General features: G+C 40.7%; 1 long non-coding RNA gene across 2 annotated transcripts; it reads left to right on the top strand.

The window, feature by feature from the left end:
• The first annotated feature begins 6,956 nt into the window (after positions 1 to 6,956).
• LOC124876736 lies at positions 6,957 to 16,995 on the top strand. Of its 2 annotated transcripts, XR_007040359.1 has the most exons (3): positions 6,957 to 7,800; positions 16,392 to 16,851; positions 16,921 to 16,995. It is a non-coding gene; the product is annotated as an uncharacterized LOC124876736 (long non-coding RNA). The 2 variants fall into 2 exon arrangements; XR_007040358.1 differs by lacking the exon at positions 6,957 to 7,800 and having other exon boundaries at positions 14,386 to 16,851.
• Positions 16,996 to 19,373: the final 2,378 nt, after the last annotated feature.

Genomic DNA, 19,373 nt, shown 5'->3' with positions numbered 1-19,373 from the left:
TAAAATAATGATACTTGAAATCATAAAAATAAAATAATGATACTTGAAATCATAAAAATAAAAGAATGATACTTGAAATCATAAAAATAAAAGAATAATACTTGAAATCATAAAAATAAAAGAATTAAAAAATCTGCCCTGTTTATGTCATCATTGTACTTTTTCTCATTTCACTTAAGCAACAACTTCTTCCGATTTTCTGCTGTAAGGTTATTTTATGAAATACAATGTATGAGTACACTCAGGCTTTTGATGTGATTTATTTACAACATGTCATCATAATCGTCCCCTTCATTTTCGTGCATTTCTACCTGGTTCAGTGTTGCATATGCCACCATGAACAATACCAGAAATTCTGTAGGAATGGATGTGCGTCATGTTCTTCTGTCAGTGTTCTGAGATGGGTCCCGTCTGATGTCCATCTCTTCTGGTTCGGTATCACCTCCTGTGGATCCTGCTTTAGATAGAGAAAGAGTCCTGCTACCAGAATTAAGCTCAGGCTTATCAGTCCTGTCCACAAGTTACAGAGAGCCATTTTATAATTGGGCGCAGATCAGCTGTTTTCTTCACCGGTTTGAGACGCTGGGCCATCTTTGAACCCGGACTTCCTCTGCTACCCCGTCGGTTGGTTTGGCTCCTGTAACGGCAAAACTGGCTTACAGTGGCTTTTATGGATCCAGGAAGGCCTCTCTGCTATTTTCAGAGCTGTGGGCGTTGTCAGGAGTATTTGAAACGGCCCTTTCCACCAAGGAGTGCTCCAATCCTTCCGGTGGAGTGTCTTAATCAGGACCAGGTCTCCAGGCCTCATTCTGTGGGATAGGAGCAGAGATTATCGGCAGACCACTGGACATTTGTTCTTCTTTTGTCTGCAACATTTTATTCATCCACTCAGCTAATGAAGGTTCCTGTTGTGCTTTCTCTATTTCATTCATGTCAGAGGGCAGAGAAAACGGTCTGCCATGTACCATTTCTTTGAGAATACAAATTCACATCAGCAACTTGGTGTCACGTGATCTCAGGCTCAGAACACAGTGGGTGGAGTTATACAATGATGTACAGTAGGTGGCAAATGGAGTAAGACCAGTTTGATTTGGAGTTATTCTCATCCATAATTTAACCAGGGATAGGCATTCGGGCCATGGCCTCCCTGTTTCTTCCATTGTTTTCCTTAATCTTTAACTGAAACCCTAATGCTTTAGAACTTAGTTCTATTAATTTATTTACAAAATGAGTTCCATTATCTGACCTTATAATCTGTGGGATACCATATGTGGGGAAGAAATGTGTCACTAGGTTCATCTATTACAACTAGGCAATATTTCTTCCCCTGTGTTTGCAACAAATTATGCATGATCTGCAAAAATTATTTGCATAGTCAGAAATATTTATAGTGTAGCATTAATGCTTTACCAGATGTGACATATTCCCCCCTTGACACGTGGATCTTCCCAATGTGTCACTGTAGCCGCTGTGTTGTATAAATATTTTGGGAGGATTGGTTTATCTTCTATCTGATTGATGTCATCTTTTCTCTGTGCTCCTCTCTTTAGCCAGGCCTTTATTTCTGTCTTGGTTGCTGACTGTTGGGCGTCTTTCAGCACGTCTGTGTCTATAAATAGCAGATCTGACATTTTCTCTTTAATAGGTTGAAATGAGTTAGTTCTGTCCCTGATGATGTTTTAAAACCTCTATTTTGCCAAATCTTAGCATGGTGATGTACTGATCCGAAAACGTATTGGCTGTCTGTGTATATAGTAAGTATTTGTCCCTCATGTAATTCACATGCTCTTACGACAGCATATAATTCTGCTGTTTGGGCTGAGCATGTATTGGGTAGAGATTTAGCTTATATTATCCTATCGATGGTTGTTACTGCATAACCAACTCTATTCTTTCCATATTCATCTTTAGATGATGAGCCATCTACAAACACAACACATGAATCTGGTATAAGGGTTTGAGAAATGTCTTGTCTGGGTTTGGTGTCTTCTTCAACTTTTGCTTTATAAGAATGTGGTTTTCCATCTTCTGCAGTAGGTATTAGAGTACTTGGATTTAAAGGGCACATCTTTTTAGAGTTATGTTTGGCTGTGATAATAATAGCGATGTCAGTGTGATATGTCTTGCATGTAGCGTCAGGTGCTTCTTTTAATATTCCTGACTTCAACATATCTTGTATTACTGGCTTAGTATCTTCTTCAGCTTCTGGCTTTAAGGGGTATTGACGGACTGATTGCCTTTTTTCAGATATTAGTTTAACCTTGTATGGTGGGAACCCCTTTATAAGCCCTACATCAGTTGATGATTGGGACCACAGTTCAGGTGGGACAGCAGCTAGGGCAGGATGCATGTTGCTCTCTTTGCTCTCAGCTAAGCCCTGTATTTGTCCCTCTGCCTCATCTAAATGTGTCCTTGGATGGACTTTGACTGTCCACGCCAGAATGAGCTTCCAGATTCCTGTATTAGGATCTACCTTTGACAGTGTCAGTGCTGTTCCTGCAGAGGTTTAAAGCCTCTGTTTTTCCAAATTCTTATTATTCTTTTTTATCATATTTTATAAAGTAAGTCCTTATTACATTTAAAAATGAGATCAATATTTTTGGTAGTTGCTATTATTATAAATAATGCTTGGTTTAGTTCTTATTAAAAATAAAAAATAAAAACTCACTCACTGATGAACACAAAAAATGAAGGGCATATTATATCTTATAATCTTAGTTTATCTTACCCAGTTTTATAGATACAACATACAGTTTCAGTCAGCTTTGTATTTAGTTCAAGTAACTAAAGTTTGTTTCAATTAACTAAAGTTTCATCTATTTCAGTCCAGTTCAGTAATTCTGTTAAGGTTAATTTCATCTTATGTTAAGTTTGAGTCTAATTCAATCATTTTGAACCTGACTGGAAAACGTCTAAACATCTGTTAAAATCTTTTTGTTTTACCATAGAGAACTGACCTAATATTATTATGGTATGTTGAGGACTCTAATTTTTACATAACATGAAACAGACATTTATTTCACAAAAACAGAAAGTCAAACACAGACATTTGGCCACATGAAAGTTTAAATACCCTGTTTGTACAAGAATTGTGAAAAATTCAAGACGGGTCTATGAACTTTCTTATGGTTATCAGTATTTTCAATAGAAGTAGAACCTTTGCCATCTTTATATGATTTTTTGAAAAAGATTCTGGAAACCTTATTAAGATATAAGTTTGGCAAAGATCATCAGAACATCAGACCTTTATTAGCGCTTTTAAGGTCCCTCAAAGATGCATTACAATGAAATCAGTCATTCCCATTCACACACATTCACACACTACTTACTTATTTCTCTGTCAGAGTCATTTTATTTGCAAAAATTTGAACATAATTTGACTTCTATTATTCTTAAAATCCACATCGTTTCCTCATAACCCCTTTTGTTTCCACTAGGTCTGTTTTGAACGCTTCAATTCTTTTTTTTATTCACCAAGAATCAATAAGGTGGTCTTAGTGGGGTCCACCTTAAAGGTGTTGTCTGTTGGGTGTCATGTTATCATTGTCAGGTCAGTGAGGTTCATAAGTCAGTCAGAACCTTGGTCATTTGGTCTGTGCTCATAATGTTTCATAGATCCAGCCTATGATTAGTCAGCAAAACTTCCACCTATAGGAGAAAAAATGATTGTTAATGAATGAGCTGCATTTCCTAGGAACACTGTCTTCCTCCTGGATGAGCATCACCTGTTGAAAAACTTTCATCATTGTTTGTTTCACATATTCAATCAGATCTTTATATTATACCAGTAGGTGAATTTGTTAGTATCTCATGTAGATTAACATATACTGTTGCATTTGGAGAAGATCTCAGATTAAATAAACATAGTTAGAGCTTCAATCCAGGTTCATTTTGTGTCTGCAGACTTTAGCCAATTTTTCTTTTCTTTCTTTTTTTTTATACATAAAGAGCAAGATTCAAAACATTTTCAAAAGGCAGATTGTGGCAGAATGTAGACAAAACTGCTTATTGATTGACAAAATAACATTCAAGCACACAATCACCATATTAAAAGGCTCTACTTCTAGAGAATCACTAAACTTTTGGGGTCCGGTTTTGGCCCGCGGACCTTGAGTTTGACACATGCAGAGGTAGAGTTACAATTTTTTTTTTTTTTCAGACCTTTCAGCAGAGACAGACTTCTGCTGTTTGCAGAAGTTTTATCTTTGTTTTCAGGCAGCTGCATCTCTTTGTCAAGGTCGTTTCACAGAGCTGAAATTTAACTTCTCTCAAAGAGGAAAACTCAAGAATGCACACAATCTGAGCCAAATATGGAATTATTTCCCTGTAAAATGAATCTTTTGCATTTTATCATGATATTGTTGGTAGTATAACACCATAGAATGATTTTTAAAGCACCTGTTTCTCACTAATGCTTGCCTACAAAATCTTTTACTCTCAGATTACTTCTTTAACAACATTCTGTTCTCCCTTCTCTAGTCATTGTTCACTGGGTTGTCCAGTTGGACAGTTTCCATGTTGTCCACATTGTCACCTCCTCTTTTAACTTCTTTTACCACGTCCTCTAAAACCACCTCTTAGTCTTTATAATTTGGGGCTACCTTGGTATTCTAAACTGGGATGGGTGGCAGTCCGCCCCCCTTTATTTGTTTTCAGTTAAGCTGAAAGTTTTTTCCTGTGCTTTTCTTAAGGCCTCAGTATTATGGCTATGTCAGTTAAAAGCTGCTCTTATTGTTGTTCTTTTAATTAAACTTTTTGTTTTAATCTGTTTATCAACTGTGTGCACTCAGGGACTGAAAAGTCCCCTTTGAAATTATAATCTGGCAAGGTTTTTTATTGTCTCTTGAATCTTTTGAATGCATAATCTCCAGTTTAAGATCCCCGTGTAGTTTTAGGATTTCAGTGATAATTAAGTTACCTGAAAATCCGTATTTTTATGCCATCGTGTACATATTTCTGTTAAATCAGAGATTTTTCTCTGTTCTTTCCCCATTGTTCTTTGTTATTTTTCTCTTTTTAGTTTTCATTATTGCTAATTTTAGATCCCCTTGTAATTTTAAGACATCCTTTGTATCTAATTTGCCCAAAAACCCATGTTTTTTATTTTTTATTCCATCTATGACAGATCATACCTGCTCCTTTTACATAGTTCTCCATAAACTTTACCTCCCCTTCTAAGTCAATTAGTTTACTTTGTTTCTTCTCCATTATGTTTTATGTTAGTTTAATTATAGTATAAATGTCCCAGATAAAAGGTCACTGGCATGAGACTTTAAGGAGAGGACATTAACACGGCCTTCTACTGCGACTAATTCGCAGCGGTGTTAATTTTCTGGAATGAAATCCGACCTGAATCTCCAAAGTCACCAGTACGTAGTTTTAATCTGGGCAAAAGAAAACACAGGACTAGCAGAATCCTGCTATGATTCTATTAAAATGCTTAGTCCTCCATACACACACAACACAGTCACACAGTTAGTTTCAGGTACCTTGTAATTTTTCTAAGTTAACTTGGTGTTATTTTATGAGCTCAATTTACTCCGTTCTTTTTACTTGTATAGCGCTTATTCTATTCCCTCGCAGGGGAATAACCCTTAGTCGTTTTATTTGGCCCCCTTCTTGGCGGGGCCCTACCTTAATTTGTCACTATTCCTTTCACGGTGGAATAAAACCATCCCAATGCAGCGTCCTTACCGGCGACGCACTACCAACGACTTTTAAGTACTTTTCTTCTTTTATTTATATAGCGCTTACTCTATTCCCTCACAGGGGAATAATCCTCAGTCGTTTTCTTTAATCCCCTTCACGGCGGGATTGTACCAAATTTGTCACTATTCCTTTCACGGTGGAATAAAACCATTCGAATGCAGCGTCCTTACCGGCGACGCACTACCAACGACTGTTAAGTACTTTTCCTATGAACTGTATTTTAAAACTGTCTCACCTCGGAGTTGACTTCTTGGTGACTCTTTGGACCCTGTGAGAGTCACCCCGCGCAGAGGAAGGCAATAACCCACTGGCCAGGTGTGAATTCACACACACCGGGACTTTCAGCCACTCCGGCTAAAGGAGGCTGTGCAGCGGTGCTTCGCTCGACGTCAGGCTTCCCCCACGGATCCCAGAGTCACTGTTAAAGCAAAGAGAAATAAGGTTATTGAATTAATCCGGCTTCGAAGGACCAATAAATGTTAGGTATTATTTAGTCAACTCAGAGGTAAGAACGATACAGTCAGAGTTACTTGTGACAAGGGTAGCCCACTTTGCAGTGAAACTACAAAGTTTTGACACCCTATCTCTTTATTTATATACACAGTTCAACAGACAGTTCAGACAGGGTGTGTGTGTGTGAGACGGAAAGGAGGCTGGTTCACACAGAGATAACAATGATCTCACACACACAGGGAGGAAGGCATAGTGCAGGTGCCTTGCAACCCAAGGTTTTTACATGAGTGATAACAAGTCCTCACACCCATCCAACAACACGCATGTTTTGAAGACTTAAACTGTGATGACTTTTACTTTTCCGCTTTTCTGCAAGACAGAGGTTGCCATCTTTTGACCAGAACATCTAAAAGACAAACTGCCTTTCCAGTGTCAGCCCATACTTACTCATGATGTAGTAATGCAGTACAAAATTTTAAAACTCAATACCGATACTAAGAAAAAAAAAGATAATTGATACCGTTTTCAATACTGTAACAAAGTGTTTTGAAGAAACAGGGTTCTTTTGAAACAAAATATGATTAATTACAATATAACAATGTTTTAACTTTCTTAATTAGGGCAAAACTAATAAGTAGGGGACAATTCAACCCTCCTTTAGAAAGAATATGTAATTTAAAACAATACGCAATAACAGGGGTTCCTAATGTGAAGTCTTTTATTATCAGTGAAGACAAATTAAACTGAAATGTCATCTTTCTCTTTGCTTTTGTCCAGAAACCAGAATATGGACTTGTACGGAACTGGCAACAACAGTTGAAATGTGGCAAATCTACAGCATAAGAAGAAAACAAATATTTAACCACAGAATGCACGAGAGAAATGAAATAAATGAAGTACGTCAGTGGCCTCTGGCTGTACACAGTAAAGTGCAACATTAAAAGTTCAAAGATACAAGCAGAGAGGCGGTCTACTTTACTCAGATGCTTTCTCCCCTTGCTTGCATTCTTTTACTCTTAACTTCTCTCAACCAAAAACTACAGAAAAGGTCGACTGAACTTTTTTAAATCAGTGACACTCAAAGATTTTTTAAGGATTTCTTCAAGGATTTTTATTTTAATTCCTTTTGAGAGAAGGACCGGATGACGCTAGGAACAGCTGGACTTTTCATGACAGCACAAGCTGATTAGTACAAGATGCCTTCCTCCACAGATGGCTGGGACAAATCTCTTTAGAAAATAACAGTGATGAGACTAAAAAATCTTTGACTTAAAGGTAAATGCTGGGTATGGAAATTAAAACAACCCTACCAATGGTTCTAAACAGTAATAAGACTAACAGACATCTAATGAGCACCACCAGGAAACAGAATGACGCAAAGTGGAAGGATAAATCCCTTCCTTTGGATCTGGAAAGACTGCTAACAGGAAGAGCCCTGGAACTGGATAAAACAGCTTTGCCGTCAATACAGAGAAACATCTTTTCAATTCCAGCAAGAAGGAGAAAACAACAGCAGAGTGTTCTCATAAGAAACAGTAGGAGCAAACCACCTGAAAACACAGGAATTCCAAACAGGTTTGCTCCACTTCTGCAAGACTCTGACTCCCCAAAGGAAAGCTCTTCATTCACCAGCGAGAGGTATGTTATCATATTGTGCCTTAAACTGTTTCCTCTTAAATGGCTACAGAAATATAGTGGGTGATACAGCCGGGAATGAGATTAAACACTTTTGCAGCAACAAAACACCAACATACTTAGTTTTGTCAATAGCATGGTATCTCAGCTGATATCTCAGAGAAAATATTGATGAACATGGAAAAGCATCCAACAGTGAAAAACCTCATCATACAACCCGGAGCACTTGACGTTGTGAAGCAAACATTTAAAATCTTGAAAGAGGATTTTATTCAGTTAATAAACAAAGGTCCCAGTATCAAGTTGTTTTTCAATGGACCTCTCGGAGTGGAGATGAGAGATTCAGTAGACTGCTGATGCACAACAAATGTGTGAACTTTATTGACAACTTCAATATTTTCATAGAAAGAAGGCATCTTTTTAAGAAAGATAGATTTTGTATTCAGTCTGGAGTACAACTGTTTTTTTCAACATTTTTTAATATGTAAATCAGACACCACCCACCCACTCACCATTCAGCCCAGACTACCCTCTCCGGGATTTCACTTGTAAAGATCGGAATACAACTTATTCCGTGATCCCACATTTTCTCCACAAAACCTCCATCATCATCCAGCTTCTACTGAAGGTTGCAAAGCCCTATAAAAAAAGCCATATTCCTCCGAATATCAAGGATGACAAGTCTATTTGTGTTCAGGACGTTCCAGAAACGAACTGATATGTCCAAGGTCCAGGCAATAGCAGCATTGATTATTTTCAGAAAAACCTTGGGTGATGGGAGAATGCAGTAATATATCTGTGCTAAAACATAACAGATAAATAAATTAAACTTAAAATCTATTCCTTGTCAAGCACAACTTGCCACAGAAATGTTACCAGCCACTATCTTTGTCAGAAAAATTATTTTTAATCAGTGGCTTAATTACTGAACAGAATTTTGATTCTATGTTTTTAACAGAAACATGGGTAGAAAAAAAAAAAGTAAGACACCTATACTGATACAGTCAGCGTTTCCAGATAACAATCTTCTAAGTGAGACCAGGGAGCATAGGAGAGGAGGAGGGGTGGCCATTTTGTTTTCATGATTTACAAGTGTGAAAAGGTGTTCCTGGGCAAAGTTGACTCTTGAATATCAGGTTGTCCAGGCCAAGGCCCTGCTTGAACTCTGTTTATGAATGTTTACAGGCCCCCGAAATCCAAAGCAAACATTTTCAATGACCTTCTATCTGTGATATGTGTTTATTACCACTGTTTAATCATTGTGGGAAACTTCAACATCCATGTTAATAACCCCCAAGACAAAGAGGCAAAAGAACTATGTGACACACTTGAAAGTGAAGGGCATGGCCAAGTGTGGGGATGAGTGCAGGGGGTTAAGCAAGGGTGTGGTCAGGAGGACGAGGGAAAGTAGATAGGATAATTTGACATATTGAAACATGGAGAGTGAACAGCGCAATGCTTTTAGTTTTGCAGCGGATCATGAGGTGAATAATTATTCACGCCCCATCACCGGAGGTTGAAGGAGGATTTGTGAAGCCCAACAGGCCTAAGACTGAATAGGGTGAGCTGCTGGCTTAAGGCGCTGACACAGTAAATCTGGTGCTTCTGGACTCTGTAACTGAGCTGGTAGATAACTTCCATTCTAAAATTTCAGACATCACCATTGCTTCCATTAGGGTGAAGGTTTTCTCTAGCAAGAAGTTATTTCTGTCGAGAAATTCTCTACTGGTAAGAAATGAAAAATGGGAGCGTTAGATAAGACAAATGGAGGTGTCAAAAGACTGGACTCCAGGTTCACTATGACATTTATAAAGAGAGACTTTACAGATATAACTTGCAACTCCCACCTCCGGGAGAGCTTCGACCAGATCCCGGGGGATGTTGGAGACATAGAGTCCGAGTGGACCATGTTCTCCGCATCTATTGTCGATGCTGCTGCCCATAGCTGCGGCCGTAAGGTCTGCGGTGCCTGTCGTGGCGGCAATCCCAGAACCCGGTGGTGGACACCGGCAATAAGGGATGCTATTAAGCTGAAGAAGGAGTCCTATCGGCTGTGGTTGGCTTGTGGGACTCCTGAGGCGGCTGACGGGTACCGTGAGGCCAAGCGTGCTGCGGCCCGGGCTGTGGCAGAGGCAAAAACTCGGGCCTGGGAAGAGTTCGGTGAGGCCATGGAGAAGGACTACCGGTTGGCCTCGAAGCGATTCTGGCAAACCGTCCGGCACCTCAGGAGGGGGAAGCAGTGCTTTGCCAACACTGTTTATAGTGGGGGCGGGAGACTGCTGACCTCGACTGAGGACATTATCGGGCGGTGGAAGGAGTACTTCGAGGATCTCCTCAATCCTGCCATCACGCATTCCGTGGTGGAAACAGTGGCTGGGGACTCGGGGTTGGACTCTTTCATCACCCAGGCTGAAGTCACCGAGGTGGTTAAAAAGCTCCGCGGTGGCAAGGCTTCGGGGGTGGATGAGATCCGCCCTGAGTACCTCAAGTCTCTGGATGTTGTAGGGCTGTCATGGTTGACACGCCTCTTCAACATTGCGTGGCGGTCGGGGACAGTGCCTCTGGACTGGCAGACTGGGGTGGTGGTCCCCCTTTATAAGAAGGAGGACCGGAGGGTGTGTTCCAACTACAGGGGGATTACACTCCTCAGCCTCCCTGGTAAAGCCTACGCCAGGGTATTGGAGAGGAGAGTCCGACCGATAGTCGAACCTCGGCTTCAGGAGGAGCAGTGTGGTTTTCGTCCCAGCTGTGGAACACTGGACCAGCTCTATACCCTCTACAGGGTGCTCGAGGGTTCGTGGGAGTTTGCCCAACCGGTTCACATGTGTTTTGTGGACCTGGAGAAGGCATTCGACTGTGTCCCTCGTGATGCCCTGTGGGGGGTGCTCCAGGAGTATGGAATCGGGGGCCCTTTATTAAGGGCCATCCGGTCCCTGTACGAGCGGAGCAGGAGTTTGGTCCGCATTGCCGGCACTAAGTCGGACCTGTTCCCAGTGGATGTTGGACTCCGGCAGGGCTGCCCTTTGTCACCGGTCCTGTTCATAACTTTTATGGACAGGATTTCTAGACGCAGCCAAGGGCCGGAGGGGGTCTGGTTTGGGGACCAGTGGATTTCGTCTCTTCTTTTTGCGGATGACGTGGTCCTGCTCGCCCCCTCTAGCCAAGACCTACAGCATGCGCTGTGGCGGTTCGCAGCGGAGTGTGAAGCGGCTGGGATGAGGATCAGCTCCTCCAAGTCCGAGGCCATGGTACTCGACCGGAAAAGGGTGGCTTGTCCTCTTCAGGTTGGAGGAGAGTTCCTGCCTCAAGTGGAGGAGTTTAAGTATCTCGGGGTCTTGTTCACGAGTGAGGGAAGAATGGAGCGGGAGATCGACAGACGGATCGGTGCGGCTGCCACAGTAATGGGGGCACTGTGCCGGTCCATTGTGGTGAAGAGAGAGCTGAGCCGAAAAGCAAAGCTCTCAATTTACTGGCCGGTCTACGTTCCTACCCTCACCTATGGCTATGAACTTTGGGTCATGACCGAAAGAACGAGATCACGGATACAAGCGCCTGAAATGAGCTTCCTCCGTAGGGTGGCCGGGCACTCCCTTAGAGATAGGGTGAGGAGCTCGGCCATCCGGGAGGGTCTTGGAGTAGAGCCGCTGCTCCTCCACATCGAGAGGAGCCAGTTGAGGTGGCTCGGGCATCTATACCGGATGCCTCCTGGACGCCTTCCTCGGGAGGTGTTCCAGGCACGTCCCACCGGGAGGAGGCCCAGAGGACGGCCCAGGACACGCTGGAGGGACTATGTCTCTCGGCTGGCCTGGGAACGCCTTGGGCTCCCCCTGGAGGAACTGGAGGCGGTGTCTGGAGAGAGGGACGTCTGGGCGTCTCTGCTGAGTCTGCTGCCCCCGCAACCCGGTCCTGGATAAGTGGAAGACAACGAACGAACAAACTTGCAACTGATAAATGCAGGGGAATCTTTCTTTGCTGAAATTATCAACAAAAACAATAATAATGCTGGTGCCTGTTTGCTACGGTCGACAGGTTAACAAACCCTCCTGTGTCTGTAGCATCTGAACTCCACTCTAACAAGACCTGCAATGAATTAGCTAATTTCCTTACTGAGAAACGTCAGAAGATTAGAAGAGTAGCTGTGGCTATTTGGTTGCTGTGTCCAACCAAAAACAAACTGACAAAATGACAATTCTATTAAATCAACTACCAAAACTTAGAAGAAATTTTCCATTACTTTTTCTTTTAACTTTTGTCAGTCATAGCATCTAATTTGATTCAAATAATGAACTCATCTGATGTTTTCCCCCAAGCCTTAAAAACAGCAATTAAAATTTGAATAAAAAATACTTTATTAATCCCAAAGGGATATTAAATATTGTTGTAGCTCATATTATACAGTTTGAGAGCTGTCATAGATGCTGATGGCTGTGGACAGGAAGGATCTCCTGTAGCGGTCTGTCTTACAGCAGATTTGGAGAAGCGTCTGACTGAAGACACTCTGTTGTTGTAGGACAGTCTCATGAAGATGATGCACTGGGTTCTCCATAATGTTCTTCATTTTATGAAGAATCCGTTTCCCACAATCATCTCCAGAGGTTCCAAAGGAGTCCCCAGAACAGAGCCAGCCTTCTTTATCAGCTTGTTGTGCTTTTTTAAGTCCCTGGCTCTGATGCTGCTTCCCCAGCAGATGATGGCAGAAGAGATCACACTTTCCACAACAGACTTACAGAAGATATGAAGCATCTTGCTGCAAACACCAAAGGACCTAAGCTTTCTCAAGAAGTACAGCCTGTTCTGTCCCTTCTTGTAGATGGCTTCACAGTTGCATCTCCACTCTAGTCTGTTGTCCGGGTGAACACCGAGGTATTTACAAAGCGGTCCACAAGCTTCCTTTACTCAGCTTCTTGTCCATCTCTGATACACCCCACGACTGCACGATCAATTAATTAAACCACTGTTAAAAAAGAATAATCTGGACAGTAAGGTTATTGGGGCTGTGTTTCAAAATTTAATTATCTTATTAGGAATGATCAGCCACTTTGACATCTGCCTTTCTATGTGAAAGTTACAGTGTTTAGAATTATTTGGCGAGAAGGCAAATTTTCGGCACGGAGTTAGTTAAAGTTTGACATGTGTAAAATGTCAAAAATGGCGAAAAATTATCCTTTGGCCGAAAATGGCCGACTTCCTATTGGTTTTAGGACATACCTCCAAGAGACTTTTTTTCTTAGTTTGGAGGGTTGACCTCAGTTTAGGGGGTTCTCTAGAGCGGCCCTTGAGTTAATTACATTTTTCTTTTGCATTTTTGTCGGTGGACAATTTTAAAAAGTTTGGTGAGTTGTCATATAATTTTAGGCCCCCAAAAATCTACTTAAAGAGGCAATAGAATAATAAGAAATCCTGCAATTACAATAGGCCTTCGAAATACTTCTGTTTCTCTGGCGTAAATATTTCAACCAACAAACGTTTCAACTAGGCTCATAACATTCAACTACACTACTAATTAAAAATGAAAGAATAAGATGAATTCTTAAACTATGAAAAAGGGAACAAAGCCATAACCAATACAATAATGCAATTATTCTCATAGTTGGGGGTTTTTGTGGACCAAAATGCAGAAACAGGCGAGGAGACGGCATGACAAGCAGAACGATGATTTATTTAAGATCCAATCTCTGGCAAAGCAGGAGGCAGGCAGGCAGGTAGTAACAAGAGCATACAGGTGTCCAAGTCTGGCAGAGTACGAAAGAACAAAGGGAACTAGACGCAGGGCAGGTGACGCAACAAACCAGCGAGGAACAAGGAAAACAGACCAACTAATATACAGAGGAAAATCAATGTGGAACAAAAGACAGGTAATCAACAGAACCAGGGACAGGTGTGACATGAGAAGCAGGGAGGCTGAAGGACAGGTGAAACTAATACAAAACTAAACCATGGGAGAAGGGACTAATTAACAAACTCAGAGAAACAGATCTAAGAAAACTATAACAACCTAAGATATAAGAACCTGGCAAATAAGAACAAAAGAAACCATAAAGTAAACCCTAACTGCAAAAGTAAACAAACCCAAACAAACACTGACTGAAACTAACTGGGAAGGGGGCAGAGAAAAGCAAAGACTGGAATAAATGCAAACCTAAACATAAACAATAAGTATAGTGGCAAACAATAACTACAAGCTAAACTATAGAAGGAACTGAAACAATAAAAACTAACCTGGGGAACTAAACTAGGGATAAGGCTGGGAAGAACTACAAACATAAAGGGAGACGAACACTGAGTAAATAATAACTGAAGGGAACAAATGACAAGAGGAGGAACAGGGAAAAGAAACTAATAAACTAGAAGAGTCCAGCAATAACAAATAACCTAACCATAAACAAACACAGAGACACTAAACGGGAAACTAAACTAGAGAACCCAAGGAAGCAAGAGAACTGTAGTAATAATAATAATAATAATAATAATAATAATAAGGAGAAAACCATTCCAAGTAATAAATAAATGAGAAAGCAACCACCAAAGGAACTATGCGTGAGGGGAGAAAGAACTTACTTAAACTAGGAGGCAGGAGAGAGAACAAAACTATCAGGAAACAAACATGACTACAAAACCCAAAGAAATAGAAACACGTAACAGAAGAGTAAACAAACACAAAACAACAACAAAGTCCAAAATGACAGATCCTGACAATTATATCACCGTTCAGTGTGGATATTTTTGTTAAAGAACCAAGATTTGTTTCTTAGAAATTTAGAGGTTGAATTAGATTTAAACTAATTAAAATAACAATTGATATGTGTTCAAAGAACCTGTTCATAATCCAAATAAGAATGGTAAATAATTTTTTTTTAAATAAAATAAAATGTTAAAGATTGATATGCCAAGTTAGGAATCAATAATCTTTTGAACAATTGATTCTTATAGTTGTAAACTAGACATCACAGTGGATGATTTTAAAATGGAGTGATGGACTGTTGACATGGTGATAAGGAATGTTCATTGCGAACGGCGAACGACGAGACAAACGTGATGATGTCACGGCTCAGTTATTATAGGAAAAAGCTTCTAATTTAGCACTTTATTTAAGTCATACATGTACATTTAACTATTATTAATATAAATATTGGTTTGTGTCTCTGCTGGTAGTGCGTTACAGCCGATCTGTGTTTAAGCACTCATTAAAGTAAAGATTACTTTAATACACAACCCTAAACAAATAAACTAGAAGAGGTCTGTTAGCACTCATATTCAATGGCCTTTAGCATTGGCTTAACAGGTAGCCTGCTAGTGTGGTAGATTAAAACTTTGTTTTGTAGATTGAAAGGGTTACTGTTGTTTTTACCATATGTGAAAGTGAATTCTGTATAAATTGTTCTGGTCATAAGGAAACAGTCATTCCAAGCAGCCTGCAAAGCCTGTCCAGGAACAAGTTTAGATAAGGAAAAGTTATTGGTATGAGCAAAGACTAATGAACTTATTATTGTAGAAGCGAGCATGTAGGCCGGATAGAAACAGTCCAGCAGAAAAAAATTATTATTATATCAGGTTGCAATGACATTAGAGTTCAGTGTGCCAGAAGATGCGCGTAAGTGTAAATGGTACATAAGTTTGGTCATGAGTTTCCCATTCACAACAATGATATGACTTTTGTATAAATTCCCTGTAAGAGCTGAAGGTTGGAAATTTGTGGGAATCTTGATGAAGTTTTTTTGGTGCACTGCGAACAAATATGGTTCCCCCATGGAGACTGGGAGGAGAAAGGAGAAAGTTTTGTGTTTAATTGTATTGTCACACTCTTTCACACTAGCACTCAAATTGTGTAGCTTTTAGCAACACAAGCAAAGCAAAATACAATGAAATAAACAATATTAAGATTGTTTTCCCTTAAACCTATTTTATTTGCCCAGACACCACCTCTTATGTAAGCGTTCTAAAGAATAGGGGGACAGGAGGGGGCAAAGGGTTGTGTGGCGGGTGATAAATGAAGTAAACAGCTTGGGGTAACTTCGGCTCGCCGGATCAGCATGCAGGAAGGCGTGCGATGCTCACAGTTCCTATGCTATCTTCTCTCAGGGCAGTAGAAGGTTGAGGCTGCTTCACTCGACATAATTAGAGACACCAGGCCCTCTGGAGGAATTTCTAGCTCTGATTTTTTTTATTTTCCCTTCTGATTTACATTGTGAAATAGTTTTAAAACTAATTTGGTCTCACTTCAAATTCCTCGAAACAAACCCTGGTTCTGAAAATACCTATTCACATTAAACTATGATGTCACTACATCATTTTATTGGTTATTGGTTTCAGTTTTATTCTTACGTTCCTTTTTTAATTAGTGTTCCTTATTTCATTAGTTTACTTAATTCAGTTGAATGTTATTATAGTTAAAGAGTTTGTTGACAAAAGGACAACCCCAATTTCCAAGTTGTGACATTGTGTAAAATGTAAATAAAAACAGAATACAATGATTTGACAATCCTTTTTCAACTTATATGCATTTGAATACACTACAAAAACAAGATATTGAATGTTCATGTCATGGTCTTGGGTGTGTTTGTGTGCTGTGCCTGCTTTTAACCGTGTTCCACCAGGTGCCGCCGGGGTTTTGAGTGAGGGCACAACAGGTGTGGCTCGTTTCTGTGATCAGCTGGAGGGCTACAAGAGGATTGCCAACACCTCTTTGGCTGAGTGTTTTGCCAACTGTGGTACAACAATCTGGCCTGATCCTTGCTCTAATCATTTTGAATCTTGAAGTGTTGAGAATCTTGACTTCCCTCTTTGTTTGATCACCTAGGAACCAAGCCAAGCCATGTTCCTTAAAGGAGAAGAGACCATAGCTGAACCCGAACCTGAAGAATCCCAGGATCATGTTACCAGCTTTAAGTCCTCCTCGAACCAAGCATTCCATGCGCGTCGAAGCAAACCCGGTCCACCCTCCAGCGGCCCACCACGTACTGTCCACAGAAGCTCCAGGCGGTTACCCTGCGCAGCCTCTCCACAATCCTCAGACTCGACAGCCATCTCCCTGGCAGGTCAAGCCGCTCCCGAACAGTAAGCTTTCTGCAACTAATTCCCACTGTCGAACGCTAGAAACTCACCCGTCCTGTTTTCTCCATGCAGTCCCCTGTTTCCTGTTGATGGTCACACCTCGTCCATTATTCCAGTCTTTTAAGAAAATAAACAACCTAAATGGTCCTCTGTTCTCTGAGTGTTTTCTGCATGTGGGTCAAGTTGGCCTCTAAAACAATGACAGTTGAAAGTGATACACTTTATTGTTTTTTGACATGTTTACTCACTTTTAATGTGATGCTGTTTTTGGCTATTAACTACTGATAATCAACTGGTTCAACAGTAACACCATGGAATTTATCAAATTTTCTTAGCAGAATTAACTTACTATCTCAGGGTGGCATTTTAAGAAACAATTAATTCTGTCATATCTCACATCTTACTGAATAGGTTAGGTAAATGTACTGTTCACAAATTCAGCCTCTGAACGGGTTTACAAATTCTACTGGACTTCCTCTAAATCTGTCCATCAACAATTTTCTATATAAGACGTACCTTCCTCCATCTTAATAATGTATGATCTCTCCTTGGTACCCTTATCTGTCAATGCAGCAGACATAGACCAAGTATTTTGGTTGTCCACTCTTGTGAGGACAGCATCTCTTTGCTGCAGGGATGGAAGTTGTGTCACACCATGTCGTCTGTTGTAGTATAATGCTTGCTTTCTTTTCTCCTCCGCATCCTTGGCTTGGATTTGCTGCTGGTTTGGCCAACTTGGTTGCAGGTTCTTGGTTATAGTGGGTAACATCGTTTGGATCTTTCTGCCCATAGAAGCTTTGCCAGACTGACACCAGTGCTGCTGTGTGGAGAGGATTTGAAAATCAAGAGTGCAAGAAGAGGATCCTTCTGATTCAGAATATTTTTAGCTACCTGGACCATGCGCTCAGCTTGTCCATTTTCCCTGTGGATTATAGAGACTGCACTTATTCAGCCCCCAATGACCCAAATATATTCCATCTAAAATCTCTGTCCTCGTCATCTCTGGGATCACTATTCTACTCTCTCCTATTACAAATCCACCCTGCATGGATTGCTTATGCCTTACAGTAAAGTACTCTCAAGAAATTGTGTTTGTGAGTTATGTGTCGAGGCCATTCCTGTTGAAGGTACCTGATGACCTGTTGGAGTTTCTTGTCTGAAGCTGTCTCTACTGTGATAGTGTCCATCTTCATCAGTGATGCTGCTCATCACAGCAACAACATAGAATTCAGTGTCTGTGTGGCTGCCTTTATCGTGCTCCACCCTCTACTGCAGGCTCCTTGACAACATGTTATCAAAAGAATCCACATGACTCTGGGAATTTTGGGGGGTCAGCTTATGTAAAAGTAACCAAAAGAATAAGCATGGCAACAAGAACTGGCCAGTGAGGCTAGAATCTGCTCAATTCAAAAGGGCAAAATACAAGAACTATTAGGTTGTTCCTTTCAAGAATTATACAAGCAAGACCGAAGACAGTGAAAGAACCCTCCAGATGGTTTAAAGGACCCAGAGTCGCAGACAAGCTGAGAATTCTACAATACAGAGAGGTTCAACCCATGAGCCTTAAAGGACTGCGGCTTCAAATTGGAATAGGCTATCTAATACCAGCAGCTTTTTTATACTCAGACAACTGACTGAATGTGGTCAGTGGACTCAACCAGCCTTGTTGATCTTAGTCTCAGGATTCCTGACATCCTGGACAAAACCCTTTTACACCTTAAGGTTTTCTCTCAATTGTTCAGATTCTAAAAGCTTCTGATCGTCAAGACTTAGGACTTCAGTGATCATCTACTCAGAGGAAGGGAACTGAGGACTTGCCTTCCACCCAAGAAATTAAAATTGAAAAATTCATTTTGATCGCGTGTAAGGAAGATCCTCCGTCTCTCAAAGCCGCTTCAAACTCTCCAGTCTCTACATTTGTGAAAGTTAAGGTTAGATTGATTTTCTACTATTTGATTATTCTTTGTTGCTTAATTTGATGCTGTTGCTGACCCCTGCTAAAGCATTACAAATTAAAGAAGCATATCAAATTTAAGAGGAATTGTGGTCAGTCAATAATTTGTTTCCTTATTTTTCAGTTTTTCATTGGTTGTGGTTTTTAAAGGTTACCTCATGCCCAAACATGTTAAAACAACACCCATGGGACTCACGCCGAGTCACTACAACTAACCTAGCCCAGATACCAAGTGCAAATTGTAAAATTAGTAAAGTGAGCAGCTACTAACAGATGTGATTTTGCTAACTGTGAGGGGCTACTCAGTCTGGCCAACATGTCGGTTGAAAAGGGTATGACTTCTGGATGTAGGCTGTCAGAGGCTAGGCATATTCTTCCCAACACCAGCTTAAAAACATTCTTTAGTAATCCCGCTCAGTGTAATACTCCTCAGACTAGGGAGATCTGGATCCGTTAGATAGAGAGCTGGTTTGAGCAATCCTCTCAGAATTAAGGAATAGGACGGAGGGGTTTAGCTCATCGGACAACAAAAGATGTCTTATCAGAACTTGGCACACAGATTAGTAACCCA

This window comes from Girardinichthys multiradiatus, chromosome 11 (assembly GCF_021462225.1).
Source record: "Girardinichthys multiradiatus isolate DD_20200921_A chromosome 11, DD_fGirMul_XY1, whole genome shotgun sequence".
Taxonomy (NCBI): Eukaryota; Metazoa; Chordata; class Actinopteri; order Cyprinodontiformes; family Goodeidae; genus Girardinichthys; species Girardinichthys multiradiatus.
Note: the sequence above shows the minus strand (reverse complement) of the source record. Positions and strands in the feature narration are given on the sequence as shown.